The sequence below is a fragment of the Capricornis sumatraensis genome, chromosome 9 (assembly GCF_032405125.1).
Source record: "Capricornis sumatraensis isolate serow.1 chromosome 9, serow.2, whole genome shotgun sequence".
Taxonomy (NCBI): Eukaryota; Metazoa; Chordata; class Mammalia; order Artiodactyla; family Bovidae; genus Capricornis; species Capricornis sumatraensis.
In genome coordinates, this window is record NC_091077.1 from 102,659,743 (window position 1) to 102,674,133 (window position 14,391).

The following is a 14,391-nucleotide window of genomic DNA, read 5'->3' on the forward strand; positions in this document are numbered from 1 at the left end:
CTCTGCCTACATTGTTATCACTTTCCAGGCAGAGCATTGTTGCATCTGTGGATTCAGAATGGGGAACAAAGTAAGACTTCTTGCTGTTCCGTGACTCTGAAGAGAAATATTAAACTGCATAGAATGCAGGTGTCAACATTAAAAAGACACTGTTCATATACATTCCTTTGCCATTGTCCCTCGCCTTGCTCCTATTGTACCTGAGCTTTCTTGCAGACGGCTCATGACAGAGGTTTAAAAGCTTTGATTCTGGAGGCACAGCCCTGTTCTGTGATAAAAAATAAGCTTTAATATTTTTTTTTCCTTTGCTTTATCTGTTTTTATGTGGGCAGCAGATAAATTCCAGAATTCCTGTGAGATGTTCTAATGGAATAGCAGGTTGAGCTGCTAGCAGTGTCAGTATTTCAAGATAAAAACATAATGCCATGAATCTTTATATCAAATGTTGTGTTGCAAATGAAACACTATCTATTCCATGTAAAATCAGCTTCGCAGCCCTATCTTTGAGCCATTTTTCTTTGATTCCACAGTGTCAGTGAACAGTTTAGGTAACCCACTTCTTTCCCCTCTTGAGGCTGTATGGATTAATTATTTCAGCATTGGTTTATGGAAGGGATATCGACTCACTGTAAAGAGAAAATTATAATGAAACCTTGATAAAGAGTTTGTCACTGACTCATAGAAGACACGCTTATGTCTTACTTGTCTTGAACTCACAAGAATGGCCTAAGGATTGGTAATTTTAAAGGTCAAGAGTAATATACAGGCAGGGGGACGTGTATGCTTCAGTTCACTAAAAGAGTTACAGAAGATTGCAAATTTATTATATATTATGAAACCATATTCATTGGCTCTGAAACTTGATTAAGAGTTATCTACATTATCGTATGAATGATAAAATCCTAGGAGGATCCTTAAGCAGTATCTTTGGAGACGTATACCATGATGGGGGTCTGCCTGATTCAATGTATTACACTGTGATTTCGATTTATAGCTATTTGGATGTTTTTCAATCCCTTTAACTGAATAAAATAAAAATAAAAATCCCTGCCTACAAAGTTAAGATAACTTGCAAATTAAAGAGTCACAGTTTGATCCCTTAACCATTCTTTGATTCAGAATCTTCTTTCTGCCCACCCCCACAACAGACTTTGATTCACAGATAAGGTTTATGACCTAACAATTGCTAGGCCTGAAAAAAATGCCCTTCACAAAAGAACGGCAATGAAAGTAAAATCCGTCACTAAAAGCAATAAAAAGATTAGGGGAATAAAGTGTCCGGGTGTAAGGGTGTGGGGTATTGAAAGAAAGGTTCAGAAATCTTTTTGGTCCTTCCAGTCTAAAGGCCATTGTGAAGTTAAAAAGTTGGGAGATAAATGTTTAATCTCACAGAATAAAAATGCCAAAGAATAGCTCAAATGACCAGAATGGGAATTGAAATTTAAGAAGCAGATGGAATAAACACAGCAATAGGCATCAGAATTAAAAGAGAGACTGACAGAGTGAGGAATTAGGGAAAATCAGTTATGAAATTTAGGTGACGTGATTTAGGTAGCCTTCCCAGGTGGCACAGTGGTAAAAATCTGCCTGCCAGTGCAGGAGGTGCAAGAGACAGTAGTTCAGTCCCTGGGTTGGGAAGGTCCCCTGGAGGAGGGAATGACTGCCCACTTCAGTATTCTTGCCTGGAAAACCCCATGGATAGAGGAGCCTGGCAGGCTACAGTCCTTGGGATCACAAAGATTCAGACATCACTTAGGCACTCATGCACCAGGACCGTCAGATAATCTGCCAAGGTTGCAGCATCTAGCTGACTGTTGCATGCTGACTAGCTATTGAGACTTTCGAAATCACAGTGAGGCTTCTAAGTCCAATAATGGTTTTCTATCAGTCTTAACCTTTTGGGAGCTATTGCATTCTTTTCAGAGTCTGACGAAGTCATGTACTCTCCTTTCCTGAAAAGTGAGCTAGGCTCATGTACACACATACACTCCTGATCCTTAGTTTGAATTATTGCTTTCTATAGCATCTGTGGTTTGTCTTCCACGCTTTGCTATTCTAATTCCTGTGAGCTATATTTTGTTACTGTGTATAAGGGCCCTTTCTCCTGACAGACGTCTATTTGCAGTAAATTATTTGCCACTCTGAGGGTAGACGTGCCTACATGTAAACTAAACTGGTAGCTCTAGTTTTGCTGTCTTGAACAATACAGAACAAATCTCATCTACCTGGTGGACCTTTTCATATCACAAGATAAAAGGTGTACTCCACATACTGGTTTTTTTAGACTAACTTCTTCACATTTGATGCCTAGCTAAAAGGATTTTGTTCTTGTTGTTGTTCAGTTGCTAAGTCGCGTCTGACTCTGTGCGACCCCGTGGACTGAAACACACAGGGCTCCTCTCTCCTCCACCATCTCCCCGATTTCACTCCAGTTCCTGTCCACTGAGTCAGTGATGGTACCTAACCATCTCATCTTCTGCTGCCCACTTCTCCTGTTGCCTTCAGTCTTTCCCAGCATCAGGGTCTCCTCCAATGAGCTGTCTCTGCATCAGGTGGCTAAAGTATTGGAGCTTCAGCATCAGTCCTTCCAATGAATATTCAACTAAAATGATACTTCTAGAAAGATTCAGCATTGTTAAAGTGATGTTCAGTGCCATTTCAAATGCTATATACAATTAATAATAATTCTAATCCAGCTTGCAATATTGTTACTAACCCTATAATTCAACTTCATGCAAATTGGTCTCTATATACGCTGTGGACTTTCCACCTAAGACCTTTATGCTTATGTGCTTATCCCTGCCTAGAATTGACATTCAATGCCTGCCCCTTCAAATCCTACCCATTTTTTTTTTTAAATAACACTGGTAACATATAGACAGTGCTATGTATGTAAAATATTTAAGGTTTTTCCATACGCTATATTATTTAGCCTCATAAGAAAATCTGGAAATAATATCACAAGTTTTACAAGCAGGGACTGTGATGCACAGTATGTTGAAAGCATACAAGGTGATGGACCCACGCAACTTTTAGCTACCTCATTGGCCTTAAAAGATCCTTCATACACCACATCATTGCATTGCTGATCCTCTTCATGATGCCAGTTGCCATGCTGTTCACACTGCCCACAGTGTTCACTGAACCCAGGTTAGGCAGGACTGAACCTAAGATGCTGGAAGGAGGCTTGAGGAGCCATAGGAACTGCAGACACCCTTGTTCTCTCTTGGCTGGCACAGCCATAACAGCCTGCTGACACAGCAGCTGTAGCAGCAGCCACAACATGCCCATAACAGAGCCATAGGGGAACCTCACGCAGCATAGTTGTGGTGTCTCTCCAGTGTGGCGCCAGCGCAGCGGAAGCCAGGGCTTTCATGGTGAAGCTCACACAGGCGTTCTGCACGTGGCATCCGTGAGCAAGCCAGTACCTCGCAGCACACACGCACAAGGCTGTCAGTGATCTCAGCTGTTCCACAACCATTATTTACAAAACGTGGGGTGACAGCCTGACCATGCTATTTGGCTAATTTGCCCTTTCCCTACAATCATACAATAATTTTCCTTGTGATAATCTGATATCTCTGTGAGGGCAATAACAGAATCCTAGTATCTTTAGCTGGAGAAGGCAATGGCAACCCACTCCAGTACTCTTGCCTGGAAAATCCCATGGGTGGAGGAGCCTGGTGGGCTGCAGTCCATGGGGTCAGGAAGAGTCGGACATGACTGAGTGACTTCACTTTCAATTTTCACTTTCATGCATTGGATAAGGGAATGGCAACCCACTCCAGTGTTCTTGTCTGGAGAATCCCAGGGACGGGGGAGCCTGATGGGCTGCTGTCTGTGGGGTCGCACAGAGTTGGACACAACTGAAGCTACTTAGCAGCAGCAGCAGCAGCAGCAGTATCTTAAGCTAAGATAAATCTATGGAATTGTATCGGACAATTCATTTACAATATTGCCATTTTGGAAGGGAACATTCAAAGAGAAGGAATGGAAAAGGCATGATGTTAAGATTTTAGATTTCTTGATTTGAAATCTCCAAAATTTCAAGATTTTAGAACATGGAGTTTTATAATCAGGTGCTCAAAACAGGAGAACTAGGTATGGAAAGAATTGAGAAATGAAGAGTCCCAGCCATGGGGATTATAGAATAAAACAAATGGGTACATCAGGGTTTCTCAGAACCAAATTGTATACACAAAACCAGCTGCATTTTCATTTGTGGGTAAGTATGCTCAAAAGGTGGGTTTCCTAAGTGGTGCTAGTGGTAAAGAACCTGCCTGCCAAAGCAGGAGATATAAGAGAATTGGGTTTAATCCCTGGGTTGGGAAAATCCCCTGGGGAAGGGCATGGCAACCCACTCCAGTATTCATAGCTGGAGAATCCCATGGACAGAGGAACCTTGCAGGCTACAGTCCATGGGGTTGCAAAGAGATGGACACAACTGAGCAACTAAATGACACTGCTGCATGGCGCTGGAGTAGCCATGAGGAGATACCCCACATCCAAGGGGGTACGCCAAGGCTGCATTTTGACACCCTTATTAAACTTATATGCAGAGTGCATCATGAGATGTACTGGATGCGCTGGATGAAGCACAGCTGGAATCAAGATTGCCGGGAGAAATATCAATAACCTCAGATATGCAGGTGACACCACCCTTATGGTAGAAAGTGAAGAGGAACTAAAGAGCCTCTTGATGAAAGGGAAAGAGGAGAGTGAAAAGTTGGCTTAAAGCCCAACATTCAGAAAACTAAAATCATGGCATTTGGCCCCATCACTTCATGGCAAATAGATGGGGAAACAGTGGAAACAGTGACAGACTTTATTTTGGGGGGCTCCAAAATCACTGCAGATGGTGACCAGTCATGAAATTAAAAGACGCTTGCTCCTTGGAAGGAAAGTTATGACCAACCTAGACAGCATATTAAAAAGCAGAGTCATTACTTTGCCAACAAAGGTCCATCTAGTCAAAGCAATGATTTTTCCAGTAGTCATGTGTGAATGTGAGAGTTGGACTATAAAGAAAGCTGAGCACCAAAGAATTGATGCTTTTGAACTGTGGTGTTGGAGAAGACTCTTGAGAGTCCCTTGGACTGCAAGGAGATCCAACCAGTCAATCCTAAAGGCAATCAGTCCTGAATATTCATTGGAAGGACTGATGTTGAAGCTGAAATTCCAATACTTCAGCCACCTGATGCGAAGAACTGACTCATGTGAAAAGACCCTGATGCTGGGAAAGATTGGAGGTGGGAGGAGAAGGGGATGACAGAGGATGAGATGGTTGGACAGCATCACTGACTCAATGGACATGAGTTTGAGTAAACTCTGGGAGTTGGTGATGGACAGGGAGGCCTGGTGTGCTGCGGTTCCTGGGTTCCCAAAGAGCTGGACATGACTGAGTGACTGAACTGAACTGAGCAACTAAATAATATTAGGATGTTCAGTCTTAAAATTGCTTCTGCCTCCTGAGAGAATCAAGTTCAGAGAAAACCCTACATCCTCGAATTCTTCCGCAAATCACAGAACACAAGCCTAAATCCTACAGTCTTTTCTAACATCCTCCTGGGCTTCTCTGGTGGCTCAGTGGTAAAAGAATCCACCTGCAACGCAGCAGAAACAGTTTGGATCCCTGGATCAGGAAGATCCCTTGGAGAAGGAAATGGCAACATACTCCGGTATTCTTTCCTGGGAAATCCCATGGACAGAGGAGCCTGCTGGGCTGTAGACCATGGGGTGGCAGAGTCGGACATGATTTAGCAACTAAATAACAAACACCTTATTGCTGAGATGCCCCATGATTCCTCATAGGGTGCATTCTCCCTTAATGCAGTGAGTCAATAAACCCTGTTTGTTTCTTTAAAGGTATACCTTGATGGTCTTTGGCTGGAAAATATTGGTGATATTGTGTTTGAATTCTTTGTTGTTGTTGTTGTATATTTTATTTTTTTACTTTAGTTTATTTTACAATACTGTATTGGTTTTTCCATACATCAACATGAATCCGCCATGGGTATACATGAGTTCCCCATCCTGAATCCCCCTCCCACCTCCCTCCCCATACCATCTCTCTGGGTCATCCCAGTGCACCAGCCCCAAGCATCCTGTGTCCTGCATCAAAACAAGACTGGCGATTTGTTTCTTACATGATATTATACATATTTCAATGCCATTCTCCGTGTTTAAATTCTATAATCTGCTCATCTTCATCAAGTCGAATGAAGGCTTCTCAACCACTCTTGATTTCGAGATTTCAAAACCAAAAGCAAACAAGCAACATCCAGTCTAATGTTTAGGCAAAAGCAGGAAACCATAATAGCTTTTTGTATACCTTCAAGAAAGGGGGGAGTGGGAGACCTTAGTAAACAATTGTTGATAATGATTCTATCAAGAAAACCTAGCCAAAACAAGCTGTCAAAGCCTCCTCTTTAAGGGATGGAGAAAGTTCCTTGATTAGGAACCAGTCACGTTATGTTCCCTGGAAATGGTTCCTCAGGTATTATACTCTCCTACATCTGAGTCTCTCTCTGAGTGGTTGCCTCTGCTCTTGAGTATTTCCTTTTCCTTAAGAAGTGGGTGTGCTTGAAGAGGAATGGATTTTTCAGTATAATCTCTGTAAAAGTTGAAGGCCCAGAAGCTTCTCTTCTTGATTTGTTTGTGACCCATTTTGACGAAGAGCATACAGTTATTTTAAAGAATTCTTAGTTTTATTTGAATCTAATTATGGATTATTTAATGCTTCAAGAATCATGTAGGTAATTCTCTTTGGGCCTGTTAGACTCTTTGGAACAATATCTGCAGAAGTCCTAGAAGTTGTTTCTTTTCTTTAAAATGTATGTATTCAAACATTAACTTCTAATCTTGAAAGTCTTAACAAAGTATGTTACAGCAATGTTCTTGAATGATCCTTACTCTGAAGCCATTTTTTTTTTTTTTTAGTCTTTTGTTTTTGTCAAGTTGGGTAGATCTAAGAAATAGTTTTTATTAAATTATTTTTTACTGAAATATGGTTGCTGTATAATAGTACATAAGTTAAAGGTATGCAATATAAGGATTCATAGTTCATAAAACGTTATACTCTGTTTATAGTTATTATAAAATATTATCTGATTTTCCTTGTTGTATAGTATTTCCTTATAGCTTATTTTATATGTAACAGTTCGTACCTCTTACTTCTCTACCCCCTGTAACCCCTCCCCACTACCTTCTCCCCATGGGTAACCACTGTTTTGTTTTCTATATCTGTGAGCCTGCTTCTTTAGTTTGTTGGGTTTTTGTTTTTTTTTTTTTAGATTCTACATATAAGTGAGATCATACTTTGTTTGTTTTTCTCTGTTTGACTTATTTCACTTGGCATAGTGTGTTTTGTGTTGCTACAAATGGCAGTTTTTTTTTTTTTTTCTTTATCGCTGAGAAGTATTCTGTTATACAGAGAAGGCAATGGCAACCTACTCCAGTACTCTAGCCTGGAAAATCCCATGGGCAGAGGAGCCTGGTAGGCTACAGTCCATGGGGTCGCTAAGGGTCAGACACGACTGAAAGGACTCAGCAGCAGCAGCATTCCATTATACACACACATACATGTGCACTCCTAACAAGTCTTCTTTATACATTCAGCTGTTGGTGGACACTTAGGTTGCTTCCATATCTTAGCAATTGTAAATAATGCTGCTATGAACACTGGGGTGCATGTATCTTTTTGAATTAGTGCTTTTGTTGTTATCAGGTGTATACCCAGGAGGTGAATTGCTGGGTCCTATGGCAATCATATTGTCAGTTTATTGAGAAATGTGTTTTCCACAGTGGACGCCCCAGTTTACAGTCCCACCAACGGTGGATGAGAGTTTCTCTTTGCCACATTTGCCGACACTTGTCATCTGTGTTCTTTTCGTTGATTGCCAGTCTCATAGGTGTGGGATGATAATTCATTGTTGCTTTGATTTGCATTTCCCTGATTATTTGTGATGTTGAGTATCTTTTCATGTGACTGTTGGCTATGGGTTTTATTTTTTGACCTAAAAGTTCTTTTTTTTTTAATATAAATTTATTAAATTCTTCGGTGCTCCATATTTCCACAAAATTCTGTTTGAAGCCTAAATAGTCCTTTTTCCCCCCTCTCTCTTTTCCTGTATGCCCCTCTATTTTCCTCCTTTTGTGCAGCTAAATGCTGCCAATTAACCCTTTATCTATTCCCCTATTACTTTACCACTGTGAAAACTGCTCTATCATCCTTCTAGCCTCCATTGTTAGTTTCCTCACCATCTTTTCAACTCTCACTACCGGTTTGTTCACCATTTGTCCACCCAAATCACATCACAAATTCAGTGTAGTATGTTTAATGTTTTTAAAGGCTTGCATCCCAGCTTTAGGCTCTAATTTAAGTTGCAGCTACTTATACTTAAAACGGCAACCGTTTATTTGCTTGCTGTTGTACAATCTAAGCTGAACTCAATGGGACAGTTTATTTGTTGACTAAACCTGGGGTCACTTTGCACGGACTCAGTTGTCTAACGACTCTCCTAGGGCTGAGTGATCCAAGGTCGGAGCAACATAAGTGGAGGTTAGCTGAGGTTTGAGGTCAGAGAATCTTAGATCTCCTCCACACGGTTTCTTTTGAAGAATAGTCCAGGTTTTTTACACAGCGGTGGCAATGTTTCAAAAAAACAATCATCAGTGCAGAAGTACTCTATCAAGCCTCAGCTTCTATCAATTTTGCTAACACCTACTTACTAAAGCAAATCACAGGGCCAAACTCATGTAAGTAAGCAGAAACTAAGATACACCATTACTAGATGCTAATGTAATAATCTACCCATTTATATCTATAGATATTTGGACAATGGGTAGTAGTATTTTTTATGGATTGCATATCTTATCTACAATGCTATATTAGCTCTATAATAAAACTATATTAAGTAATAATAAAAATGAACTGTCTTTCCTGTACAACCATGTTGTTTCTAAGGCAGAAACAACTCTTTATATTTTAAAACATTAAAACTTTATAATAAAATTACAATTTGTTTATAGGTTATCAAAAAAAAGCAAATTTCCAAAATTTTACTGATAGCATTTAATGATATTTGTATATATTTTTTTTGCTTTCTTCACCTGTATGCTGTAGCAGAGTGTGTTAGCATACCACAAGAAAGTTTGTAAACAGCAGATGCATTTTCAGTTTTGCTTAAACAGTGTTCTTATAAAGAAAAGCTAACACAGATATTTAGGTAAATTTATATCTAATTATTTTGTCTAGTACTTATCTGACACTTAGTTGATACGTTTCAGAATAAAAGTCACACCTTCGTTCCAAGTTTATTTTCTGGCTTTCAAGAACACAATTTCTCCAAGAAATCCACCATGCACAATAATTTTAAAAGATCCCACTTCCAATGTACTATCACTGTCTAACATTTTTACAGCAACTTGGTTGGCTTCAACTAGAAAGATGTCTTTTTTTAATAGAATAACAAATAATGCAAAATCTTTATGCCTTCAGGTACGTAGAGGAAGAGTAGCTGGCATAAAATCTATGTACTCTTCTGTATCTTCTCATAATGCAAATGTTTCTAGCCATATAAAAATCGGGGAAATTGCTAAATCTCTTTTGTAAGCATGGCAAATAAAATATCTTTATGATCACCTCTTGCTCCTCCATTCATGATGTAGATAACTTTCGAGGTCACATAGACTTCTTTATGCTTTTTTCAGCATTCCCTTTGGCATTAATAAAATCATTTTCTGTTTAAAAGAACCACTTCCATCTCTTCCTATGGGCCTTTTTTCAAAGTGAACACAGATAATAGTTTGCAGAGAGTAAGTATGCAACCCTATAAATTGAAAAAGAATAAAACAGAGTAAGTTTTTTGATGTCTGATACCTAGACTCACTTATCATTTGTAATTATGAATCCTCCACAATTTTACTTGGTTTATTATTAACCAAGATAGTCATTAAATAGAAAATCAGAAAATAGGGGAGAAAAGAAGGAAATGAGACAGAATTGTGATTTATCCTGTTTCTTATTGTGTACACATGATAATTGATAAGGAAATGTATAATTGTCGATTGTATGGATTTGAAGGAAATGTGCTGCTATACTCTTTTTTAATTTATTTTTTAATATGTGAAAGTATACATACATATAGGTTCAAAAAGGAGAAAAAAATGGACAGTATACAAATACAGTATCCTGGTATCCTTTCTGAGTCAGTGAAAAACATACGGATATATAATCAGTCCTAAGGTCTGAAATTTGGTGTGTAAGTGTCACTGACAGTCTTCAGTAGAGATTTATTTGGTTGTGTTGTTTGTTTCTGCCATTGAATGGGCCTGGTTAACACCTAATACAGATGCACAATGCTTATTAGAAGGGAGGGAGGAGGCCAAAATGGGCAGAGAAAACTTAGTGTTTAAATTTTTCTTATCTTGCCTTAAAATACAAATTTTTAATTTCATCAACTCAAAGCAGATGGGATAATATCAACAAACTAGAGAAAACTCACACACACACACACAAAAGTCACAGGTAATAGGTACAGCAGAGATGGAAGCTAGTGTATAAGACGGATCTGTACATCAAGTTCAGGCTTGGAGGGGGCAGATGAGAGAGCGGGAGAAGGCCTTGAAGTGGAAATCGTGGACAGAATTTGTCAGACTGCCTTAAGAACTGCTGGGTCAGTCAAAACTCCCCCTTCGTCCATAAATGCAGGGCTGCTGGCTACAGCATTTGCCTTCCCCTGGACTTCAAAGAAAGGATGAGAGATTTTCCTGGAGAGGACACAGAGGATGGGTTTTGGACAGAGGGGAGAGAAAGGGCAGCTTCTAACATTACTGTGAAGCTCCAAGAAGAGCACAGGAGTGAAGAAGCTGAGCTCTCTCCACAGAAGGAAGGAAAAAGAAATACTATCACTGGCTGAAACTAAGTAATTAAGAAATCATCATTTTCTTTATCTTTACTTTAGGATTTCTGGTCTCAGCTAAAGGAGGATTGACTCTACTCTGAAAGTAATTCTCTTTCCTCTTGGCGAGCAGAACAGCCTGGTTTACACTGGGCTCCCTGGATGACTCCTTGACAGAGAGACATTGGTATTGGAGCTGGAGCTGTCTAATTATTTATCCTTCCAAGGCCAGTGATAAGATAAAGATAATAAAATAAAGGAGATGAAAGAGTCATGAATTGAAATAAATTTTCTGGATTATAAATTGAGCTTCTTTGCTTTACATAATCTATTTCATATTTGCTAATCCTGCTTAATTCTGTCTGGACGGGGAGTGGTGGATATGGGTGAGTTAAGCTAAAGGGCAGGGAGGAGAATCGGCAGAAAGGGTTTTGAAGTTTTAGCAGCTTGTTTATAAGACTGAAAATTCTTAGAACAGAAGGTGCATCATTTGTAAAGGCTAACATGCATGACTCTGCCTCTGTCCTGATCCTTGGTCTCTTTCATCAGCATGGACAGTCACAAACTGGATAGACAAGGATGCGTGTTTACAATGCTGTCCAAATCTGTTGCTGTAATGGCATAAGCATTGCTAATCAGATAAAATCATATGACCTAAAAAAAAGTACTGAAAATCACACGGACTTTTCCTTTATTTATCCTTCTCCTATACAAATAACTATAGCAATACTATGTGGCAAAGAATATAAATATTAAGATAGTGTCCAAAGAGTACAGGTCGACTCAACCTTGTCTAAATTTATAAGTAATGTGTAATCTCTTAGCTTCACTTTAAACTGGATTGACTTTGCAAGATTATATTATGACCTTGACATCCATTTGTTATTTTATAGTTATCTTTAACATTTTCATCTAGATTAATCAATATGCTACAACATTGATCCTTTTAAAGTTAAACCCTTTTAAACTCAGTGTTCTTAGAATATTCACAGAGTTGTGCAACCATTGGCAAAATCTGTTTAGAACATCCTTATCATCTCAAAAATAAACCCTATGACCAACAGCAGTCATTTCCCATTCTGGTCCCTCTCTACCCCTGCTGCTGCTAAGCCACTTCAGTCGTGTCTGACTCTGTGCGACCCCATAGACGGCAGCCCACCAGGCTCCTCTGTCCCTGGGATTCTCCAGGCAAGAACACTGGAGTGGGTTGCCATTTTCTTCTCCAATGCATGAAAGTGAAAAGTGAAAGTGAAGTCGCTCAGTTGTGTCCGACTCCTAGAGACCCCATGGACAGCAGCCTACCAGGCTCCTCCATCCATGGGATTTTCCAGGCAAGGGTACTGGAGTGGGGTGCCATTGCCTTCCCCGTCTCTACCCCTACATTCATCTTTTTGTCTCTATTCAGTTCAGTTCAGTCACTCAGTCGTGTCCAACTCTTTGTGACCCCATGAACTGCAGCACGCCAGGCCTCCCTGACCATCAGCAACTCCTGGAGTTCACTCAGACTCACATTCATTGAGTGGGTGCTGCCGTCCAGCCATCTCATCTCCCGTGGTCCCCTTCTCCTCCTGCCCCCAATCCCTCCCAGCATCAGAGTCTTTTCCAATGAGTCAACTCTTCGCAGGAGGTGGCCAAAGTACTGGAGTTTCAGCTTTAGCATCATTCCTTCCAAAGAACACCCAGGGCTGATCTCCTTTAGAATGGACTGGTTGGATCTCCTTGCAGTCCATAGATATGTTTATTCTGGATATGTCATATAAATGGAATCAATAACACATAATTTTCTTGGGCTGGCTATTTTTACTTAGCCTAATGCTTTCAAGCCTCTTGATGAAAGTGAAAGAGGAGAGTGAAAAAGTTGGCTTAAAGCTCAACATTCAGAAAATGAAGGTCATGGCATCTGGTCCCATCACTTCATGGGAAATAGATGGGGAAACAGTGGAAACAGTGTCAAACTTTATTTTGGGGGGCTCCAAAATCACTGCAGATGGTGATTGCAGCCATGAAATTAAAAGACACTTACTCCTTGGAAGAAAAATTATGACCAACCTAGATAGCATATTCAAAAACAGAGACATTACTTTGCCGACTAAGGTCTGTCTAGTCAAGGCTATGGTTTTTCCAGTGGTCATGTATGGATGTGAGAGTTGGAATGTGAAGAAGGCTGAGTGCTGAAGAATTGCTGCTTTTGAACTGTGGTGTTGGAGAAGACTCTTGAGAGTCCCTTGGACTGCAAGCAGATCCAACCAGTCCATTCTGAAGGAGATCAGCCCTGGGATTTCTTTGGAAGGAATGATGCTAAAGCTGAAGCTCCAGTACTTTGGCCACCTCCTGCGAAGAGTTGACTCATTGGAAAAGACTCTGATGCTGGGAGGGATTGGGGGCAGGAGGAGAAGGGGACGACAGAGGATGAGATGGCTGGATGGCATCACGGACTCGATGGACGTGGGTCTGGGTGAACTCTGGGAGTTGGCGATGTACAGGGAGGCCTGGCGTGCTGCGATTCATGGGGTCGCAAAGAGTCGGACACGACTGAGCGACTGAACTGAACTGAACTGAATGCTTTCAAGATTTATCTGTGCTGTAGTCTGTATCAGAATTTTATTATTCCTTTTTGTTGCCAAATAATGTACCACCGTTTGTTTTTCGCCTTTTGACCATCATGAATAATGTTTCTGTAACATTGTTGTGCACTTTTTTGTGTGGACATCTGATACCTGTTTTCTTTGGTATACGCCTGAGGGTGGGATTTCTGGATCATATGGTAGTAGTGTTTAGCATCCTGAGGGACTGTCAGCCTTACAGACTACACCGTGTACTATTTCTCATTCCAGTTTCTTCCTATTTTTACTAGCATCTGTCTTTTTTATTATAACTGTCCTAATAGTCGGTGGTGCTGAGCATCTTTTCATGTGCGTATTGGATATTTGGGCTTTCCTGGTGGCTCAACTGTTAGCGAATCCACCTGCAATGTGGAAGACCTGAATTTGATCCCTGGGTTGGGAATATCCCCTGGAGAAGGGAAAGGCTACCCACTCCAGTATTCTGGCCTGGAGAATCCCATGGACTGTATAGTCACAAAGAGTTGGACACGTCTGAGTCATTTTCACTTTCACTTTCTTTCTTTCTATTGGATATTTGCACATATTTTTGGAAGAAATGTCCTTTTAAATACTTTGCCAATGTTTTAATTTGTCTTTGTACTACTGATTTGTAAGAATTCTTTATGCATTCTAGATACAGGTCCCTGATCAGATATTCAATGTGCAAATATTTTGTTTCTCTCTATGGGTCATATTTTCACGTTCTTGATATGTAACATAAAAGTTTGAGATTTTTATATCATCCAATTTTTTATCATGATTCTTTTGCTTTTGGTGTCCCTAAGCTTTAAGTTCTCATTGTGTACCAGATATTGTGCTACCAGCCATTGTAATAAAGATGACTCAGAATAATATTTGGCTTCAAGTATTTCACAACCTAGGAGTGT